The sequence below is a fragment of the Saccostrea cucullata genome, unplaced genomic scaffold (genome assembly GCF_032062105.1).
Source record: "Saccostrea cucullata isolate Sc308-1 unplaced genomic scaffold, CSIRO_AGI_Scuc_v1 ctg460, whole genome shotgun sequence".
Taxonomy (NCBI): domain Eukaryota; kingdom Metazoa; phylum Mollusca; class Bivalvia; order Ostreida; family Ostreidae; genus Saccostrea; species Saccostrea cuccullata.
The window spans coordinates 442310-464948 of NW_026931468.1; the positions used below are offsets into that span (position 1 = coordinate 442310).

At 32.7% G+C, this 22639-nt stretch overlaps 1 long non-coding RNA gene across 1 annotated transcript; it reads left to right on the plus strand.

Annotated features, from left to right (window-relative positions):
• The first annotated feature begins 10067 nt into the window (after nucleotides 1–10067).
• LOC134232697 (uncharacterized) lies at nucleotides 10068–13839 on the plus strand. Its single transcript, XR_009984830.1, has 3 exons — nucleotides 10068–10235; nucleotides 11683–11902; nucleotides 13747–13839. It is a non-coding gene; the product is annotated as an uncharacterized LOC134232697 (long non-coding RNA).
• Nucleotides 13840–22639: the final 8800 nt, after the last annotated feature.

The following is a 22639-nucleotide window of genomic DNA, read 5'->3' on the forward strand; positions in this document are numbered from 1 at the left end:
AAAAATAACGATGTAGGCTCTGTATAGTTATTTAATACCAAGAGGTAGATTACAGGAACAAAATATGCATTTCTACAATATACTATGACATCAGTAGTACCAAACCCTACAGGAAACATTGACCCTTGGGCCACATATTTCACAATTTTCGAAAAGGCACATTTTATTTTATTTTATCAGCTTCATGCACAGGGGCAGAGGAGAAGATTTTCAAAGAAAAATACATTTTGCCTCATTTACTACCGATGAAGGCGCCGTGGAATTCAAACTTTTGAAGAGATACACTTCCTCCTCATACATGTAAGCATGTACATAGTTCTTTGGTTAAATACCCATGAGTAGAAGAGAATTTTTTTTCAAGAATGAATGTATTTTCACTTAATGCGAATTACTGCTTTATCACCACTACCCTTTGACCGAAGGTCATTTAAATGCAAACATGATAAGATGCAGGATTCCCCATCAAAACGTCTTTTCCTCTGATCCTTGGTATCAAAGCGATAAATTTTATTTTTGTTCATGGTTTTATGAACAGTTTTAATTACCCTAATACATCTAAACCACAATATAATCAGAACAGTGAGTGACAAATAACGGATTTGATAGTTTTTTTTTCTTTTCTTTTTTTTTACTTTTTTGTACATGTTTTTTTTTCTTCTGAGTAAAATGTAAAGTACAGCATTTTTGGGAAAAAAATGCATACATCCCATATTCTCACCGTTTGTCGAAATACACCCTTTAGTTAAATCACACAAGCTGCTATTGCAGGAACATTTGCTGAGACATCGATCTCCAAAGAAAGGATATTGACAGGAAAAACTACAGTTTAATCCATTAAACCCAGACGGACACTCTGGAAGAGAAAATAGCCTAAGTTACAAAAGTCTGCAAAATAATATATAATATTTCGTTTGAGGATTAGAATATTTTACTTACTCTCACAATCTTTGGTCTCGTTGTTCCAAAATGTATGAGGACAACATCCTTTAAAGATCTCCTTGCTGCAATACATGTTAAGTATACTAAAAGTATTAAAAACTAGAGGTACTGTGAGCAATGGGCTCACTAAATGATACCCCCGCCTCCCATATGTGTATAAATGGCAGTGTAAATGTTTTGCTATGGGGAACCCAAAATATTTGTCGGATAAAAAAGTAAAATAGGAGGTGCACAATGGAAATATGTAATAAAGACTCTGGGAAAGTTTCATCAAATTTCATTCAGTGGTTTAAGAGAAGTTGTGGATAATAGATGGGTACCCCAAAGCAGACGGACGGACGTATACAGACAGACGGAATTAATGATGACTATATACCCTCTCGCTTTTCAAGCGGGGATATAATAAAGAACGCGTGACTTGTTAAATACACACCTAAATGTTTTCCGTAAGAATGACTTACCCAATACATGGTCCTTCTGCAGACAACTCTGAATATGCATAAAATAATAAAAATCCAAGATTTAAAAAGGTCATCTTATAGTCTTATCCTCTAGGAGGATTTGTTCAATTTTACAAAAAACAAATTCTAGTTTCGTAGCGCAAAGTTACATGTTATACTGATATTATTTGATTAATAACCAGCGTCTGTTTCCTTGTTATCTGTTTCTGAAAAAACATTCTTCCTCTTCCGCAAAAATTCCCAGTCAATAAAAAAAATAATAAGGTACATAAGATATATCTAACTTTAAACTATATCCACACGAAGAATTGTGAAGTTAAACTAGTTAATACTTTTTTTATAAGTTCACATTCGGTTTTTTGGAGCTTTTTTCAAATCTGCAAGTGTCATGTCTTAGGCATCGGAGACAAGTCGGAAGTTTGATAAAAGTGAAGAGACTTAAACTAGGAAACAACGTTTTAGGGAGGGAAAAAGTTCCAATTGTCAATGCCTATATTGTGCTCATCTTGGCAGTACACCCGTATATGTATTTGTATGGCTTTTTTGAATCAAAGGTTTTAAATATCCCGAAAATTAATCTGCACAGCAATATGAAATACACTGTACATATACATGTATATGCTTCTTACAATTATTATTATGTTATTAACAATCTTGACAATAATTTAGTCACTAAAAATTAGAAAGGTATTTGGTGAAATTAAGATGCTACCCTTGGTGAAACAGATTTTTTTATAATCTTTAGTCTTTATCGCTTATCAGACATTGTGTATTTTAGTAGCACGCACCCGGAAAAAAAAGAACCGTGAACATAGGAAACAAGGATTTGTTTATTGGAGCATTTTTCATTATTAGCATCAGAAACAAATACTTTCCTACTGGTTAATGTAGAAAATTGGTGTGGGAGAACAAAACTTCACTCTCCGGAAAAAATCTCAGGCAAAGACAAACGGAGGAATCGTTTGAACTCGAAACTCCTACTTCATGTACATGTATGTTTGGATGGGGAGGGTGTTTGGACATTTTTTTTCAGAACAATATTTTCTTCATTTATTATCAGATTAAATGGAGCCCATTTATAATCAGATTAAATGGAACTTATTTTGCCTCATACTTCTTGCCTTAAATTCACTCACCAACGCAGCTTTCATGCACGCAGGGGTAATGTAGCCTGTCTACGAGAGAAACCATGCAGATATATTTAGAAATAAGTTCTGATAGGCATTCTCAAGAACGAACTGCTTTTTATTATTAACTTAAAGGACACCAATTTAAAGTCAGAAATGTGTTGCTTGGATTTGTTGTTTCTGATTTTAGTAACAGCCATGGCCAATTATTTATTTTGGTGAATATTCCAGTAAACATGCAAAAAGTTTATTATGATGATTTGCTAGTTTTCTTCTCAACATAAAGTGTTCTGTATTTTATTGAAAAGTATTTAATAAACATTATAAAACATACCCTTGTCCACATCAAATATCCCGTATCAGCCTTCGGTACTCTGGCTGATATTGGTGTCTCGGGCTGATACAGGATGTTATATGGAAAAGGGTACATATATGTATTATTCTCTATGTATCAGACCTGCAGATCCGTAACAGCCCCGCAGGATCCGTATCATCCCTATTGCATAGATATCAGTCAGGTCTGAAAGCTGATATATCTTTTTTCTACCTTTATTTATTACACATGTACTAAATATGTAATACGCACATGCATATACACACACATAGACTATTTTAATATACATTCAGTTAAAAGTACACGTAATTTGGAATGCACAAGCGTATCCTTTTTTTTGTCATGAGAATAAGGAAAGCTTCAAAATCCTTTGAAAACTCAGAAATTGTTTGACAACAGATAAAGTGTATGCTACGAACCCATAAAAACATTATGATAAATATTTTTTGAATTAATTTGAAATAAGAACATGCTGTGTCTCAGGGACGGATCCACAAATTAAAGTTATGCCGGAGCGTCAGCATTTATATAACTTATATAAGCGTCAGTATATGCATTAGGCAAAACTTTTTAGAATGCACCAGTGGGTCAAGTTCAAAGTCCTATGTAGAGAACCGTTGGGTTCTGGATTAAAAGGAAAACTTTGTTGAGTAAATTTGAGGTTTAAACAATGGGAATTATTTTTGTATTGATTTTACGAACGTTTTACTTTTTTTCTATTTTACTTATCGATCAAAATAGTTTCGGAGAAGAAAAAGAGATACGTAATATTTGCCACTATAGTGTACAGTAATTCAAATTTTAGGAGACGGCAAACTCAATTTTATTTTGTTCTGTTGTTTTAAACATGACTGACTTCTATTTCATATTGTTTAGTAAAGTCGATATTTTCCTTGTATCGTATATACATGTAACTTGTTTGAATAGCTGGTTCTATTTATTTTACTTTCGATCCACATTAAAGCGTGGTATGTTTCCGTTGTGCAGAGCGCTGTACCGAATAATAAGACAGTGTTCACAAAACACGATATCATAAAAGAGACAAGAATAGCCATGATCAATTAATGAAACTGAAAGTACTGACAGGCGGAAGCATGACTGAAAGTTATTAAATACACTTTATTTATTATTAGTTTGACCTGGGAAAAATTGTTCCTCGCACTGTTAAAATGAATGTAATCAAACATTTTTTTCGGACTTGACAAAGGAGTTGAAAATAAACGATTTGTATACACATCCATAAATTGCAAAACTAAAACAGTAATTTTGCAAATTTCATACAGTTGTTAGTTTAAGAAATTGTTTTATAAACAATTTCAAAAATTTGCTAGATGTTCATAAAGTTTTAAAATATAAAATGCAAAGACAGTTTTCAAGGTCTCATTTAATTGTGTTTAAAGTCTTCATAAAAAGTAAAATTCCAAACACACGTATTAAACTTGGCATAAATTGTAAATTGCAAAAACATTGTTTAATTATTACTCATGCATCGTTAAATTTCAAATTTTGACAGTGTTCAAAGTTTTCAATATAATACCTGAAAAATGGCTGATACTGCATTCTTTATATCCCATGCGTAACAAGATGGATCCTATATAGAGAAATTTAAATAAATAACGTATTTACGTAGATACAGTTGTATACATTTTTAATTATGTATATCTACAAATATTTATCAACATTTATGTTTTCCCCCTACAATCTCTACTTTACTGTCAATGTATGCTGCATTAATACTACTTTACAAGTGTCTAATTGTGATGTCAAAAACTTCTAATTACAAAGAAATGAAGAAATTGATGATTAAAAACAAATCTAGAATTGATTAAGGTATGATTTCTCTAAATTTTCATACATTGCCATTCAATTTTTCGGATATACTTTCCACATCAAGTAAGTATAAATAGGCTACTAGTAAAAATGCTTGTCTATACGAATGATAAGAATAACATTTTTCAAAAAAAAAAATATTTGCAACAATTCCTCTTTAGCGTTTGGCAAATTCAAATAGACGGTTCTTAGTTTCATTCTAATTTCAGAGCACATTGCATCTAATAATAAAGAACAAAAATAAAACATTTCATTTCTGGGAAATGGAATCTTAATTTACAGTTGTGATGATGATGATATGCCAATTATCAATCTATTTTGCATTATTTTGTGAATCATTTAGAATGGCTGCTTGGAAAGTTGGAGGGTATATAATAATCAGTATGTCCTCCGGTCTGTCTGTACGCCTATCTGTTCTTCTATCTGTCCATCTGTCCGCCTATCTTTACGCTTTAGGGTACCCAACTCTTATCTGCAACTCTTCTCATAGCACTGAATGGAATTTGATGAAACTTTCACAGTTTTTATTACATATTACCATTGTGCACCTCCTATTTTATTATTTGTTCCTATACATTTTTTGGGTTTCTATCAGCAAAACAAAGACGCTGCCAGCATATTCATATGGAATATGAACATCACAGAACATCTAGTTTGAATGGTTTAAATATCGCTATAACAAGAAAAGTGCATTAAATATATATATATGGATTTTGTTTTAAAAAAGAAAAGGTTTTGTCTTTTTATTTTTAATTTCGGTTTTTCCCTACAACCAGAGACATTCTATAGAAAGCCAACGAATCTAAAAAAATAAAAAATAAATAAAGGTACAGTGAGCACTGAGCTCACTAAATGATACCCGCCTCCCTGCCTCCCATATGATTATAAGTGCAAAGTCCATGTTTTGCTCTAGAAAACCCGAAATAAGTGCCAGATCAAAAAGTGAAATAAGAGGTCGCAATTCCAAAATCTAACAAAAATTTGTGACAGCCTTTTAACATTTCCTTCAGTGGTATCAGACGAGTTTTTGATAAGGGTTAGGTACCCCAAACAAGATTTCTCAGTTAAAAAGTCCGTCATATTCGAGGTTGCCATCTTGACATATTATTGCTTCCTAAAAAATTAATTTTTCGATTCATTAAAAAATAAATCACATGCTGTTTAGGTAAACTCAAAGATGGGGGTCTTCTATTTTAGAAAATTATTTTTTTTTTCGTTTTGCATAAAAAGATATTACCACCTTGAAGTGCGTTGCGCCTAAAAGAAGAAATGAAGTATGCGTCTATGAACATGTGTTAAGTCAAAATCCAAAAGTTTGACGTTATAATGAAATTAGCTTAACGTCAGACAGATTCCGTGCCACAATCTGCGATCTTTAAAGACCCCAATTTTTACAGGGATATGAAGTTTCCTAAATAAAAAAATTATACCATTCTGACTTGGTATTTCATAAAAAATATTAACCTGTTGTTAAGTATATGGCCAAGGTATTTTTTTTTAATTGTTCAATCTTCAAGGTCAAAGTTATATGGTCAAAGTTGTTTGTATCTAAAGGAGGGCCTTGTAAAAAGGTTTACTTTGGTGAAGTTCGGATGCTTTAGCTCTTGCCGCTCGAAATTTATTATTTAAAATGAAGTTTTCTTAAACTTATGTAAAATTCCAAGGTCAATGTCAAAGGGTAAAATTTCTTACTAAGTGAAAAAATGTTTTTTCTCCCACAAGAATTACAATTGTGTGGAATAAAAACTCTAGCCCTAACCGTTCAAATGTTATAGCTATATCAAAAATTATTAAATTAGAATTATCTTTGCAAGGAAATTCGAAGTTTGATTGAATCATTAATCTTATAGGAAACTACTGCGTACAATTCAACGAGGGATTAGGCCGTATTGTACAGTACTATAGAGTTACTTGTTCAGAATGTCCTACATGTAATTATTATTATTCCAATAAACTGAAAACATATAAGTTATTTAAAAAAAAGAAAGTTGAAATCTTGAGTCTACCGTTTTTCATTTTTATTTGGAATATATATAAAGAGAGAGAGAGAGAGAGAGAGAGAGAGAGAGAGAGAGAGAGAGGGGGGGGGGTCAAGGTTGATACTTGATGTTAGATCATGTTTTCATAAACTGCATAAATACTTTATTTGCAACAGTTTACGTTTACATATAAAATCACATTTTCAAAGGACAAAACATGTGGTGAGTTAGTTAAGTTTTAAGCTGCTGTAGAGAGTACTATGATGACTAAGATGAATACATTTAAGACTGCCTATAAATCTACTCCTGAGACAGTACCTAAGATCGCATCTCATTTTCCAAGATCAACTAGATACAACTATAAGCAACATGACACCGTAAACGAATTATAAACTGCATTGAAATTTATTACACAATCATTGATAAAAAGACTTATTACATGCATTGCAATGAGACAAACGTTGTTGAAACTGCATTTAAAAGGTATAATGGATATAATCGTATCTATTTTAGCTAACAGCTTTATCTTTTCCAGTCAAGATACGCTATCACATTCTGTTGTAATTAGGGCTATCTTGAGATGACGAGATAACTTCTAGTCGCGATACAAGATAAATTTTCTCTTTTACGTGGAGATAGATATCGCAAAAATACGATAGTTTATATTGATTGTACAAGACAAAAGTCGGTGTTTGACGAAAAACCTGAAAGTTTTTATTGATTTGAAAAAGTTATCTTGATTTGACATGAAATGCTATGTTGACAAAAAAATAGGTGGATAACATATATTTTGCCACCATACCATACAGCCTCATTTTTCTCCTAACTAATATAAGTTACATTAAAAATCACTAATGCAGAAACGACCAAGTCGAGGTTGTTTCATTTTTTCCCCTAATATTGTTACTCACTTTTATTTTGCTAGAACAATTTTCGCGTATGTACGAGAGACAATGAGCCCGCGAAAAAATTAATTCTTGCGTATGAAAGTATTCCTTGCTATGAAATAGAGGAATACAATGTAAAAACAATACGTGAAAATCTTTTTTGGTTACAACTGAACTTAAGACTTTTACCCAGAGTGTCTTGCCTCACTGCCATACCAGCCATTCAAGCTACTGAAACTAGATACATAGACTGATATTTACCAGACATATCTTACCGTTTGTAGAAAAGCATCCGTTCTTGAAATTGCAAGAACTGTTGTTGCATTTGCATACGCTTTGACATAAATCTCCATAATAAGGATAGTCACAAGGTATGCTACAGTTTAATCCTAAGAACCCAGGAGGACATTCTGCAGAAGATACAAGTCTCCGGTATAAAATATATATATACATATATTTTTCAGGCTATCGTAAGGAAGAATAATTAATTACCAAAACAATCTTCTCTGTCACTATCCCAATATGTGTGGGCACAACATCCTTTGAAAAAATCTCTGCAATACAAATGTCTCATTTTTTTAAATAACAATGCATGCCAGATAATTTACGCAAAGTTAACGTCTTCAAAAATTAAAACAAATGCAAACAAAAATTTAATCAATTTACCCAGTACGTGGACCTTCTGTAGACAATACAGAGAGCACATAAACTAGCTGAAATGCAATGGAACTGAAAATCATTTTTTAGTTTTTGTTTTAATTTTTTTTTCTATTAAAGTTGGCGCTTTTGATTTGTTTTTAAATTCAGGAATTCGGGATCATTATGGCTGTTTTATTATGTGATTGAACAATAATGTCCGCTTCCTTATATCAGTTTCTGAAAACATTTTCCGAAATTTCCTATCAGAAATTGAAAGTCATCAGAGAGAGAGAGAGAGAGAGAGAGTGGGGACAGAGAGAGAGATACACATGGCATTTTAGATATCGGTGTTCGAGATCACGGATTTCAACTGTTTTCAATGTAATAGTGTCCATGTCCTTGGTAAACCATCATCTTTGACATGAATTTCACAAACAAATTATCATTTCGAGGATATTTCAATTGTGCAATTTAGATAAATGCTTAACTCTCTATCATCAGGATACTTTTACTTGTTGGTTTATGAGCAGCATGCACTTCCTTGTAGCCAGTTTCTGAAAACATCATTCTGCTAATATTTCGAGTAAACAAGATAACATTTTCAATTTAATACAATCTTATTGAAATTAGATGTTAGATCCTCTCACAGACTCGCTACACTAACATCTAACAGCATTCCATAGAGGGTAACGTCAGAGGGCAGATTCGGAAAAACTCTTGATTTATTTGCCTCAAGAATTATACAATGATTTGAAGACAACGAATTGATTGGTTGATAAAATTTGACCTCTTGCTTGACCCTACACAAGATGGTGTTAGATGTTAGTGTTGCGAGTGTGCAAATAGATCTAATATCTAATTTAAACTGTAATGCATATCAATTTATAATAAAATGTCTAAAAATGACTAAAAATTTAGGTTCTTACAAAGAGATTTCTTAAATGATTGAATCTTAAAGTAAAAAAAAAGAATAAAATTCACTTACTTTAAATTTTAGTGAGAACATGAAAGATATGCATACGTGTTCACTTCCTTTTTTTATACTTGCTTATTCTTAATTTACTAATTTCTTAATTTGGTGTTTCAAAATATGTGTTACTTATCTTCCCATCACATTTAATTGTCTGAGGATATGGCTTCCATATTTTACATGTGTATTCCTGTTGACATGACCATTTACGGTACTATCAAGGAAGGATATTATTATCATAAATGTATATCTTTCAATTCTTACAAAGCTAGTACCATTTTGATACTTAATAACATATGTACAAGATACATGTATATGCAAGCAATTTCTATCTGCATCTAAACATTAAAAGTCTGTTTCAGGCATTTTCCTACCTACATATATCTACTTTGGAGTAATTTGTTGATTGTTGATTTTATTTGTTAGGATTCTTCATCAATATTAAGCGATGAAAGAGTCATAATCTTTACTCTTTACAGCAATATTTTACCAAATGACTTTCCATGAAGCAACAGATCAAATATCATAGAGAATGATTCGCGGCAACAGTAAAATTTTTAATATCCTAGAAAAAGTCTACGAAACGTTAGCATGCGTGAAAGAAACATGCTCCGTGAATAATGTTTTCTCCTTTTTACCTCGAGGATAAAACCATCAAATATTTTGTATGAAATAGAATTCAGTTTATTTTACCTTTATGTTCTGTTATATTACAGACTCCACTCCTTGTCTCCACACAATTGCCTCTACTCCACTCAGCGTTTTACTCTAAGCCAGTGATTGATCGTACACAGAACTTATAATTAGATTATGTTTAGCCTTGAAATTGATTGACGTGTGCCTAAAAAAAAGATATTCGGGAATCACCTTTCCTAAAAATAGTCAGTAAGCATAGCGCGCGTGTGTGTGTGATATGGTAGAACGTATGTATTGCTGAAGCCTCGTCTTATTGTTTTATTTTACGATAGAATGCATTTAATTATGATATATCAGTTATAGATTTAGTCATAGATCTCGCAAATTTGTATTCGGATGAAGTATGTAGGTCAAATGGATTCATATTATACAGGTATGATACGAACTTCAATTTACTTACATGCATAGCTGACGTTTTTTTAAAGGTCTGTCATTCAAACCATGAAAGAAAAGATAAATACATGTATATTTCTTCGTGATGTTTACATTGTATGGAGTTAATCGACAATCTTATGTTTTTAATAGAGGTAGGATATACATCATACATATGCATCTACATTTAATCCATAAAAAAATGAAAACATCATTCTTGTTAATCTGCTAAATTCCGCTAGAAAAGTATCTCCTCCAATTCCTTTATGTATCTATATGTACTGTGCTGTATGCATGCATATATATATAATACTTTTTCTTTAATTAACAATTAATATTAAAAAGAGTTTCCTTTAATTAAAAAAAAACAACATACCATTCAAGAATTTGTATCATTGTTTATCAAATAAAGTAAATAATTAAATGAAAACCTTTATTGGATTTGTGTGTGTTGTTTTTTTTTTTTTTTTGAAAAACAGTATAGATTCAAAATACTTGGATACTGCTTGGATATTTAAATATGTTGTATTCCATCTAAATATCTTTAATTTTTACGACTTTATGTTCGAACATCACGAATTAAGTTTATATTGCGAAAAGCGAACAATGCATTGAAATATATATTCTATAGTCCAGTGGGATGGGTTTTTTTGTTGATCGCTTAATATTCTCATTTTTGTTTATCGTTTCGAGCTTCATACCAGATACATGTACTATACCAAATGGGGATCATTTTGTAACTTTACATTTAAGTAATCCAAGGCAACAAGTAATTAATAAACTCACTGATTCTTTGTCATATTTCCCAAGCTTCTTTTGCTATATTATTCAGCTCATTTTTTCATCAACACCTAAAACACTAACGATATTATTTTTGTTCTTTTGTGCAGGATGAAACAGCACATTTTAATCCAAAAACTCAGAGATTAAAGGATGATTGATATATTATGACAGTCTGTCGACAGATTTGCGTGTGTGAGATATTTGTACTAAAAAGTATGAAAGTCAACGTTTAATCCATATAAAACCTACAATGAGAACTTTCCTTCCTTTACAATCAAAAATTATCAACACCTATATGAAAGGTAAATACAAATACACGTTTCCATTCTATATTTCTTTTATATTTTTTTTCTTATCTTTTAAAGAATTCACTTCTTTCGTTTTGAAATCAACTTTATGTTTGTTTTCCCTACGGTTGCAGTTGTTCTGAATACAAGCATACCAGTCTTTATATTTCTGCTGATACTTGCAGAGAGGTACATTGTTTTACATTATCTCTGAAATAAAAAAAAATGTTTCCATATCCATTAATTCATAACATCTGTATCTTCACTGACTTTTCTAGAGATCTCTTCATACTTTTCGTAATATTTACGACTAAAAATAAACGTTGTTATTTTTATCTGGGATATGTGACTTCATCCTTTACGTTTTCTTTGCGTTAGGTGAATGTGCACGTTACAATTCCTTCTTGTTTGACTGATGTTAATAGAGTCCCCACCTGTCCAAGAACAAAAGAGCAATGGCTTGTATCGGAAGAGAAGAAAGGCTGCTCTAGAATTTCCCTTAAGTGTAATAACATGGCTCCTCTCAAATACCACTGTCTTATAAATGCATGGAGAAATGCGACATTTGAGTTATGTGGCCCCGATACGGATATCATAGGTAACGAACATCAATGAATTTTAGGTTTTGTCTAACGTTGGTTGTTTGTTAGAATGAACAATAACTGTGCTACATGTATGTTTATTTTTCTTCCTTATGATAAAAAAAACATAATAAATGCATTTTTTTAAATTGAATTATAACAATCAATGAATGTGGTTGATTACTTAAGGTTTTTTTTCGGAGAACTTACTTCTTATCAAGTATTTTTTTTACATTAAATTCTTTACTTTAAACTGTAGAGCGTTATGGGTAGTTTTGGGCTTTGTAAAGAGTATCATGAGCCCTTGGAATGTCATTACAAAAACTGGGACCTGTGCCGCCACTGTTGTTGGCACGGAAATATGCCTTAAAGGCAGAGGTTTTTTACCGGGTGGTAAATTCCAGGTGAGGGAGGGGCTTATTTTGTACAGGTGTGAATGCCTTGGTGGCTAGCAATCTACCTGTGGTCATCTGTCTCCTAAACTCTATACACAGGAAGTGATTTAATACACAGTGAAATACCCTAGGTGTCAAACTTTACCTGTGTTTGGGATTTTGAGACAATTTTAGAATTAGAAGTAAAAAGTTTTTCCTCTCAATTTTTTATTGATTTAATTTTGACTGTTTGAAAACATCCCTACCTATTTAAAAAAAAAGTATTTCACACTATCAATTTAAATATTAAAGCAAAGATTGTTTTACATGTTATTGTTTGTGTTAATTTTGAGTTAGTAAGTTTGAGTTAATTGTGTGAAAACAACTCTTGTAACAACCAAATTAGACTTAATTCATTCATCCCCAGGAATCCCATTTACATGTACATGTATTTATTAAATGAAAAGAGAGCTCTGTGAACTACATTTCACAAAAAAATACCTGCACTGTAAGGCTTCATGTATCCTAACTATGAAAATAAAGGCTTTGTCACCTTAAAACATGTTTGTAAATTGTCATTTGAATAAAAAAAGAAAAATGTAAGTTACCCATGATAAGATACACTTTTTTAAATTTAATTACTTTAAACAGTGCTGCTCTGAACTTGATCAATAACATTTCTACTTTACCACTAAGCATATTAAAAATTATATCGAAATTTCATTTTAAAAAAGTTTGTGTATTAAATCCTATTTTTGTGGCTTTAAAAATGCATATTATATTAGTTTCTTTTCAAATACTAAAGGTATATTTCATTCATATATTATCAACCTAAAAAATTTCCTGATAGTAATACAGTAGTTCTGTATACCATGTTCAGTAAACATCAAAGGATGAAAAGTTAATTAGAAGGTCACCACGAGTACCAAACAAGGTGTACAGGGTATACACAGGGTCCAGCAAGCAACTGTCAATAAAGTTCCAGCATCCAATGATGGACCTACACAAAATTGAGTGACAGGGCTACCCTGACCAGGTATTTTTGAAGGCTGTGCATAAAATCTCTGCCTTTAAATTACAGTGAGTGCTGATTTAAAATAGAATCTCAATTTATTTGTATACAGTGTAAAATTCGGTCAAAGCAAAGTCAATGGGACCTACGAAATTACTTTCTACAACAGCATTTTTTTATCCGCCCTACCCCCCTTTTTATGTCCAAAAATACACGATATTCAATAATTCAAGGCATTGGGTGCGGATGTGGGACCATACCCTGACCTCCATCCCCCACTCTCAAATTTTATGGATCCGCCACCGTACCCATGTAAGGAATTGATTAAATTTACATATAGCTGAGGACCCACGGTAACATCACTATAACGAGTTCGTAATAAACGAGTTGTAGTGTGCGAGTAAATTAATCGTAAAATTACATAGAATAAATCAATCCTTACAAATAATACATATTTATTGTACATTCTTTAAAGGGTTTTCCTGTGCAGAGTACAACGAAGGAGGGGAAAGGATTCAACCAAATTTTGAGAATAAATGTGACAATTTCAGCAACTCCTGTCCATTCAAATATAAATCATCTTTGGGATATTTATGTATGTTCTCTTATTCATCTTACTGTAAATATCTGATAGGACTAAACTGAGTTTGAAATATACTGTGATGTGTAATAATTTTTTTTTATTTTCATTTTTGCTTAAGCTGATATAATTAGGGGCCACCCCTCAAGTCCTTAATGGGGCCTGTTTACCAAAATTCAAAGTATGCATATTGTTTAAAACATTATTCTGACCATCCTTTCTTCAATATTACTTATCAAAATTTTCCCCCTTTTCGAGATATCAAGCGTCATAAAATTGACATTCTGGCCCCTTGTGACCCCTAATTACGTAACATATGATCAAAATTTTATAATTTATCGTTGCAAATCGTTAATATGAACATATTGCTTATAAAATACATCTTTAAATTTTGATCATTAAAGAGTTTAAGATAAAAGACTTCTGGACCCTTGCAGCCCCTAATTTGAGGAGTTGGCCCCTTTTTCTTGATGTCAAACGAAAGGTCTTGTGATTTCAAAGACTTTGTTCTACACCTATTCAGAGATTTCGTTTCATTTAGGAGATATGCTTTATATAAATATTTAGGGGCCACTCCTACAAGTCCTTAATGGGGCCGTTTTACAAAAATTCAAAGTATGCATATTGTTTAGCACATTAATCTAGCAACCTTTTGTTCAATATTGCTTATCAAAATATTCACCCTTTTCGAGATATGAAGCGTCAAAGATTTGACATTCTGGCCCCTTGTGACCCCTAATTACGTAACATATGATCAAAATTTTATCATATATTGTTGCAAATCGTTAATATGAACATCTTTGCTTCTGTAATGAATCACAAAATTTTAATCATGAAAGAGTTAAAGATGAAAGACTTTTGACCCCTCTCAGCCCCTAATTTGAGGAGTCGGACCCTTTTTCTTGATATCAAACAAAAGGTCTTGTGATTTCAAAGACTTTTTGTTCTACACCTATTCAGAGATTTCTTTTCGTTTAGGAGATATGCTTTATATAAATATTTAGGGGCCACTCCTACAAGTCCTTAATGGGGCCGTTTTACAAAAATTCAAAGTATGCATATTGTTTAGCACATTAATCTAGCAACCTTTTGTTCAATATTGCTTATCAAAATATTCACCCTTTTCGAGATATGAAGCGTCAAAGATTTGGCATTCTGGCCCCTTGTGACCCCTAATTACGTAACATATGATCAAAATTGTATCATATATTGTTGCAAATAGTTAAGATAAATACTTTTGCTTCTGTAATGTATAGCAAAATATTGATCATTAGAGAGTCATAGATAAAAGACATTCGGCCCCTCTGAGCCCCTAATTTTAGGGGTCAGCCCCATTATTTTGACATCAAATGAAAGGCCTTGTGATTTTCAATTTTTTCTTTTTGTTAACTACACCGTATTCACAAAAAATTTGAGATATTTCGACATTTTTTCAGGAGATATGCTTTATATAAAGATTTGGCCACTCCAATTACAAGTCCCAAACCTTCCTTTACTTTCACTGAAAATTCAAAGTATGCATATTGTTAAGCACACCCTCTGAAAATCAGAAAATCGACCATATCTCACGACCGGAAGTGAGATTCAAATAAAAAATATAGCATTTTGGTCCCTTGAAATCCCTAATTACGTAACATATTATCAAAATATTATCATATATTGTTGCAAATCGTTAAGATAAATACTTTTGCTACAGGAATGTATAACAAAATATTGATCATTAGAGAGTTATAGATAAAAGAATATTGCCCCCTCTGAGCCCCTTATTTAAGGGTCCAGCCCCTTTTTCTTGATTTTAAATGAAAGGTCTTGTGATTTTGATGATTTTTTGTTCAACAATTATTTAGAGATTTCTATTCGTTGTGGAGATATGCTAAATGAAAATATTTAGGGGCCACCACTACTAGTCCTAAATGGGGCCGTTTTACAAAAATTCAAAGTATGCATATTGTTTAGAACATTATTCTGACCATCTTTTGTTCAATATTGCTTATCAAATTATTCCCCCATTTCGAGATATAAAGCGTCAAAGATGTGACATTCTGGCCCCTTCTGATCCTTAATTACGTAACATATTATCAAAATAGTCTCATATATTGATGCAAATCGTTAAGATGAATACTTTTGCTTCAATAATGTGTAACAAAATATTCATCATAAGAGAGTTATAGATAAAAGACTTTTGGCCCCTCTGAGCCCCTAATTTGAGGGATCAGCCCTTTTTTCTTGATATCAAATGAAAGGTCTTGTGATTTTGAAGATTTTTTGTTCAACACTTATTCAGAGATTTCTATTCGATGTGGAGATATGCTAAATGAAAATATTTAGGGGCCACTCCTACAAGTCCTTAATGGGGCCGTTTTACAAAAATTCAAAGTATGCATATTGTTTAAATCATTACTCTGACCATCTTTTGTTCAATATTGCTTATCAAAATGTTCCCTCTTTTCATGATATGAAGCGTCAAAGTTTCAGTATTCCGGCCCCTTATAGCCCCTAATTACGTAACATATGATCATAATTTTACAATATATTGTTGCAGATTGTTAAGATAAACACTTTTGCTTCAGTAATTTATAACAAAAAATTGATAGTGAAAGAATTATAGATGAAAGTCTTTCGGCAGCTCTAGGCCCCTTATTTGAGGGGTCAGCCCTTTTTCCTTCATATCAAATGAAAGATCGTAAATTTCGAAACAAATTTTATTCTGTATGTTTTAGCAAAATGTTTATAGATGAGAAGATATAATCGAAAAGTTGTCAAATTGCGTGAGATATTTTTGAGCCATTTTTTAAACTCAGGCTAGCTTTGGTGCCTCTGGCGCTGCAAAGCTATAGGCTCAAAATGGCACTTCTACAATCCTTTCTTTATGTACACTGAAAATCTCAACTCCATATCTTAAGTCATTTAGGAGGAGTTACCAGGACAAGCAGACCCACTGAAAATCAGAAAATCGTACATATCTCATGACCGGAAGTGACGTTCTCAATACAAAAAATTTATAAGGTTCAGATCGATATCTATCAGATCTGAAAGTTTCGTAAATATCCATCGAGCCGTTTGCGAGAACTCGCGTGCACAAAATCGGTAAGAATAATAATAAAAATAATAATAATAGGGAAAAAGAAACAGAACGAAAACAATAAGGTCTTCCGTTGGAAACGGAAGACCTTAATAACTAGAAACGAATCTCGTTGCGAGCACCGAGAGGTCTTCCGTCCGATTCAGGAGAAGAACCTAAAATCGAGGTGCAAAAGTGAAAAAAAAATTGGGTCACAAAGAGGATTGAACCCAGTTCGCCAGCGTGAAAATCCAACGCGCTTTTTCCTCTTTATTCCCAACACGCTTAAATTACGCGTTTGAGTCCACTGCTCTAAATTTACTTGAATTTACAACAATACACCTGTCTAAGAATCACGAAAGGCGCACCACTATTTATAATTTCGCGCCAAACGCCACAAGTTAATCTGCACGCCTTTTCTTTGGAATGTTTCATTAAATAGGTGTAATAGCTTCAATAGAATAAAGAAAAAGGAACGTTCTTTAAGCCTAAATTGCAAGGTTTAGAAAGTATATTTAACAGATTGTACATATTCTATATCTTATATAGGTAAGTAACACAAAAGAAGTGAAATGGTAATCATTTTTAACTTTTTTGCAATTACCCGTTTATCCCCAAAGTGAACTAACCCGATTCTTTACACCTTCATGAAAAAGTAGAAATGGTTCGATGAAAGACATGTCTCGCCCTTCGACGGTCAAGGAATCAGATTTCATGTATGTTCAATGTTCAACTTTAAATATCTTTGAGAAAAGAATGTTAATATAAACTCCATTAGACGATCTTATTTAAAAAAAGGTTTTCTTATTTCTGTCTTTTGTATTAGTTTAATATGACTCAAGTGTGCATGGGAAACACAGTGGTTACGTTGTGAAAAACTAATAAATTTTGAATACTGCTCTAAATATAGTTATGTATACAGTACACCTGCAACAGTACACCTGTCTAAGAATCATAAAAGGCGGGTCGCTATTCATAATCTGGCGACAAACACCACGAGTAAATATACTGCCTATCCTTTGGACTTATCTATCAAACAGGTGTGATAGCTTCAATGAAATTAAATATTAAATAAAACAACTTCTTATCGCTTTTATTTTATTTCGACGTAAAGAAAGTAAATTTAACACATTGCACACACGTATCTAGCCCAATACACTAAAGCAATAAAACGGAAATTAAGTTTTAAGATTGTCACTGAATTGCAGCGTACTACTAGGTGAAAGTCCACGTAGTTTTTTTACTTTTCATGTATCATTTAGTCAAACGCTCAGCTGCCTCCATAAACCCCTCCTCGCAAAATGGCGGAGTTGACAGAGACAGCCGCCATCTTGGGTTCGCTTCAGATTTTCAAATATTAATATCTAGAGTTCTGATTAACCAATATCCAAACAACGTATATAGTAAGCATCAATTAAAGGGTCTCTATTATCATTCCAAAAATAAATAAAAAATGTTGAAAAACAAAAAAGTTAGAAAAATACGAGTTTTTAAATTTGCATCTCGTAACGACCGGAAGTATTGACGACGCACAAAAATGTGATTCTGCAAACCAGAAATTCATGAGCCATTGTCTCCAATAAGTCTCCAGTTCATATCTTTAGCCATTTTCGATAAAAGTGCGCGACAAAATCGCATTTTAAAATCAGAAAATTGTCCATAACTTGACACCGGAAGCGACATTTCCAAAAAAAATTGTAGACTGCACAACTTCATATCATGACGCATTTTTGGTGAAAGTTTCGTTGAAAACCGCTGAATAGTTTTCGAGAAATCGCGTGCACAAAATTTTGTCAAAAAAAAGAATAATAATAATAATAAGAAACAATACAATCACTATAAGGTCTTCCGTGAAGACGGAAGACCTTAACAAGTGCTAATTGTAACGGGGACCGTTACAGATGTTCCCCAAACGCTCCCCATGTCCCTTATCGTGCCTGCCTTATTCCTCTAAGACCTTTTATAAATATGCTAAGTATCCCAAGATTTCATTTAAGAATATAAAAGTTACAATGATATCAACTATCAATGATATATTGTTTAACGTTTTGCATGCGCGCACACGTACATGTACATGCATATGCAAGATGATTATGGCATGTTGATTAAGCGATTAACATATCTTTCTATCCCACGAATCAAAGAAAAAAATACATATATAAATTTACCATTTTTCAAGCATATGTCATACTTTTAATATATCGATTCACTTTTTATTTCTCTACTTATTTTAACCTCGGGCTCAAAGTTGGTTTTATTCCGACGACAAGGCAGGGTTAAAGTCGACTAAGGGTATCACGCCAATACCTAACCAATCAAAATGAACTTATTCAATAGTAGTTCCATACATGGAAAAGGGATTTTCCTTTCTGTTCAGAATTTTTTTAATATTTCCTCTCAGGCCATTTTGACAACTCTGATACCTGTGCCTGGTAAATTTTATATACTTTGTAAATAAATATATAAAGGTTTTTTGACCGGAACTATTCATTTTTTCCAATGCATAGGGGGCTACTCTCTGGGTTTTACAAGAGATGTTTAAAAAGACATTCGTGTCAGCTAATGTGACCTATATTGTTTAACACCTTCTTATTAATATTTTTTTTCATGAATGCAAATATCTGATTATTTTACGAAGGAGCGTACATGTATATTGATTTTTAATATACCGAAAATCGCTATTTCTGGGGATTGCGTAATTCTAAAAAAAAATTCAAATAAATTTCAAAGGTAAATAAAACAAAGGATGCTTGGTATTAAAATATTATTTCAAATCATTAGAATCGAATGCTATTAACGACATCTGAATAAATAGGCTATAAAAGGCTTATATGCCAACTTTGGTCATCTGCACTTTAATTTTAAACACGACAGGATTTGTAATTTTTTCTGTATAAATTAATAATTTCTATATACTTTGGAAACTCAAATGAAATATTTTAATACACTTTCCTCGAGCTCTTTTCTGCAGTTTTCCTGAAATTTTATGTGGGTCCGAGGTGTTATTTGAGTTTAACAGTGATTCTCTACGTTGCCATTAATTTGATTTGTTTGTGTGTATGTGTGTGGGGGGGGGGGGGGGGGGCGTGGGGAGAGGGGTTATTTTTATTCTTAACCTATTTAACGTTGGAGTTGAATCTTGTATCTTATTCCAAGAACTTAAGATTGATTGTGACATTTGGATGAAAGGTCAAGGTCATTAAAAACCACCACCTCTTTAACTTCTAACCTGTCAACCGAAATAAACTCTGAAAGGTGTTTCTAGATACATGTACATGTACTTCATGTTTCTTTTTACCCTTGGGTCAAGGACAAAGGTTAAGGTCGATTTCAAGTTCATAGGTCAAGGTGATTTTGGTAAATAGTTAATATCAACATTTTATTCAGGTTACCAGTGACCTTGACCTAAGTTTCAAGGTCAAGGGTAAAAAGATCTGCATGCTTCAGTATGTTACATGTCTTGACATTTAGAAGTTCTTAATTCTGCATGAACATCAAACACTCAAGTATACTGTCTTTTAATACATTGTGTGCGGTCGCATGTGCATGCACGTCCATGTATTTACTTTTGATAGTAGTATAATGTAGGCAATCATTATATCTATTCATATTTGAAATTTCACCCTGTATTATTGAGAACCAAGAAAGTTGTAGGCATTTAAAGTTTTAGCCAATCAGATTGCAGCACACGTGCATGTGCGTGCGTTCATGATTATTCTTATATATCATGCTGTAGATCTTCATAATGTAAGACTATGTTCAAAATTTCAAAGGATTTTGTCAGAAAACAAAATAGATATTTAGACTTTAAGTTTCAGCCAATCGCAGCGAAGGGCACCTGCATGCGCGTGAGATCTTGCTATTTTGACCATGTCATCATGTCTATACTACTATTATATCCTTATATTATGAGTTTCAAAGCATTTCATCCAATATTTAAAAAGTTACGGCTAAATCTATTATATTGGTCATTTCAAGTGTTACACGTGCGCGCACCTGCACGCACGTGCGCGCAAAATGACCTTCGTTCCGCACATCTACATAACATACCTAGTGACCCTAAAAAGGTTTCACCTAGATCGGATGAGTAGTTTACGAGAACACTCGCGGACAAAAAAGTACCGGAGAACAAAGAAAAAATTCAGAAAAAGTAAAAACAATATGTTCCCAAACTTCGTTTGGGGAACATAATAACTAGGGCTAATTGTAACGGGGACCGTTACAGATGTTCCCCAAACGCTCCCCAACTCCCTTTTTGTGCCATAAGCGCTATCTAATAATACACACTTTATGCAATTTAGACTTAAACAACGCTTTCCCAGAAGAATACAAAATATATTTAAATTTTAGCATTGCACGCGTGCTCATCTGAATGCATGTGCATAATGACCATATCATCTTGTCTACACTATTTATATATTTTAATCCTGTTTGGTTGAAAAACAAGGGAGTTATACTTAAATATCAAATGAATTAATCAAGAAGTATTAAAAAATACATTCATTTAAGCGTATTTTTAATATTACTCATTTCACGTGCAAAACGTGCATACACGTGCATGGGGACTATACCTTCTTGTAGGAGTCTATTATGTCTGTCTATGTTCTAAATCCCATCCTGTTTGGGTGGAAAACAAGGGAGTTATAGCCATTTAAAGTTTAAGCCAATCAGATTGCAGCGCACGTGCATGCGCGTGTTTTCAAGATAATTGTTATATATCATATTGTAGAACATCCTAAAGTATGCCTATATTTTAAATTTCATATCATTTCGTCAAAAAACTGAAAAGAAATTGAGATTTTTGTTTCAGCCAATCAGAGCAAAGCGCACGTGCATGCGCGTGAATTTGTGCTAATTTGACAGTGTCATATTATCTACAGTATTAATATGTCTTCATATAATGAGTTTCAAATCATTTAATTAAAAAATGTCAAAGTTATAGCTATATTAAGTATATCGGTCATTTCACTCATATCACGCGCACGCACGTGCATGCGTATGCGCGCAAAATGACCTTCGTTCCGCACACCTACACTACACACCTATTAACCCTAAAAAGGTTTTAGCTTACTTGGATGAACAGTTTCTGAGAACACTCGCGGACAAAAAAGTACCGGAGAACAAAGAAGAAAAAAAAGAATAATAACTAGGGCTAATTGTAACGGGAACCGTTACAGATGTTCCCCAAACGCTCCCCAACTTCCTTTTGGTGCCTTATTCCCTGTTAGCTTCATTAAATAAGACAAACTCTATGCCTTTTAGACTATAACAATGTTTTCCGAGAAGTATATTCAGTATATTCAAATTAATGCATTGCACGCATGCGCATTTGAATGCATGTGCGTAATGACCATATCATCTTGTCTACACTATTTATATACTAGAAATTACAGCGTTTTATCCAAAAGTATTAAAAATTACGTTTTAATCTAGTGTATTTGTAATTTTACTCATTTCACGTGCACGCACGTGCATGCATGTGCATGTCGTCTGTATCTTCTTGTAGGAGTCTGTTATGTTTGCCTTTGTTCTAAATCCCATCCTGTTTGGTTGAAAAACGAGGAAGTTATAGCCATTTTAAGTTTAAGCCAATCAGATTGCAGCGCACGTGTATGCGCATGTTTTCACGACAACTGTTATATATCATATTGTAGGACATCCTAATGCATGATTATGTTTAAAATTTTAAAGCATTTCGTTAAAAATTAAAAAAAGATATTGCGATTT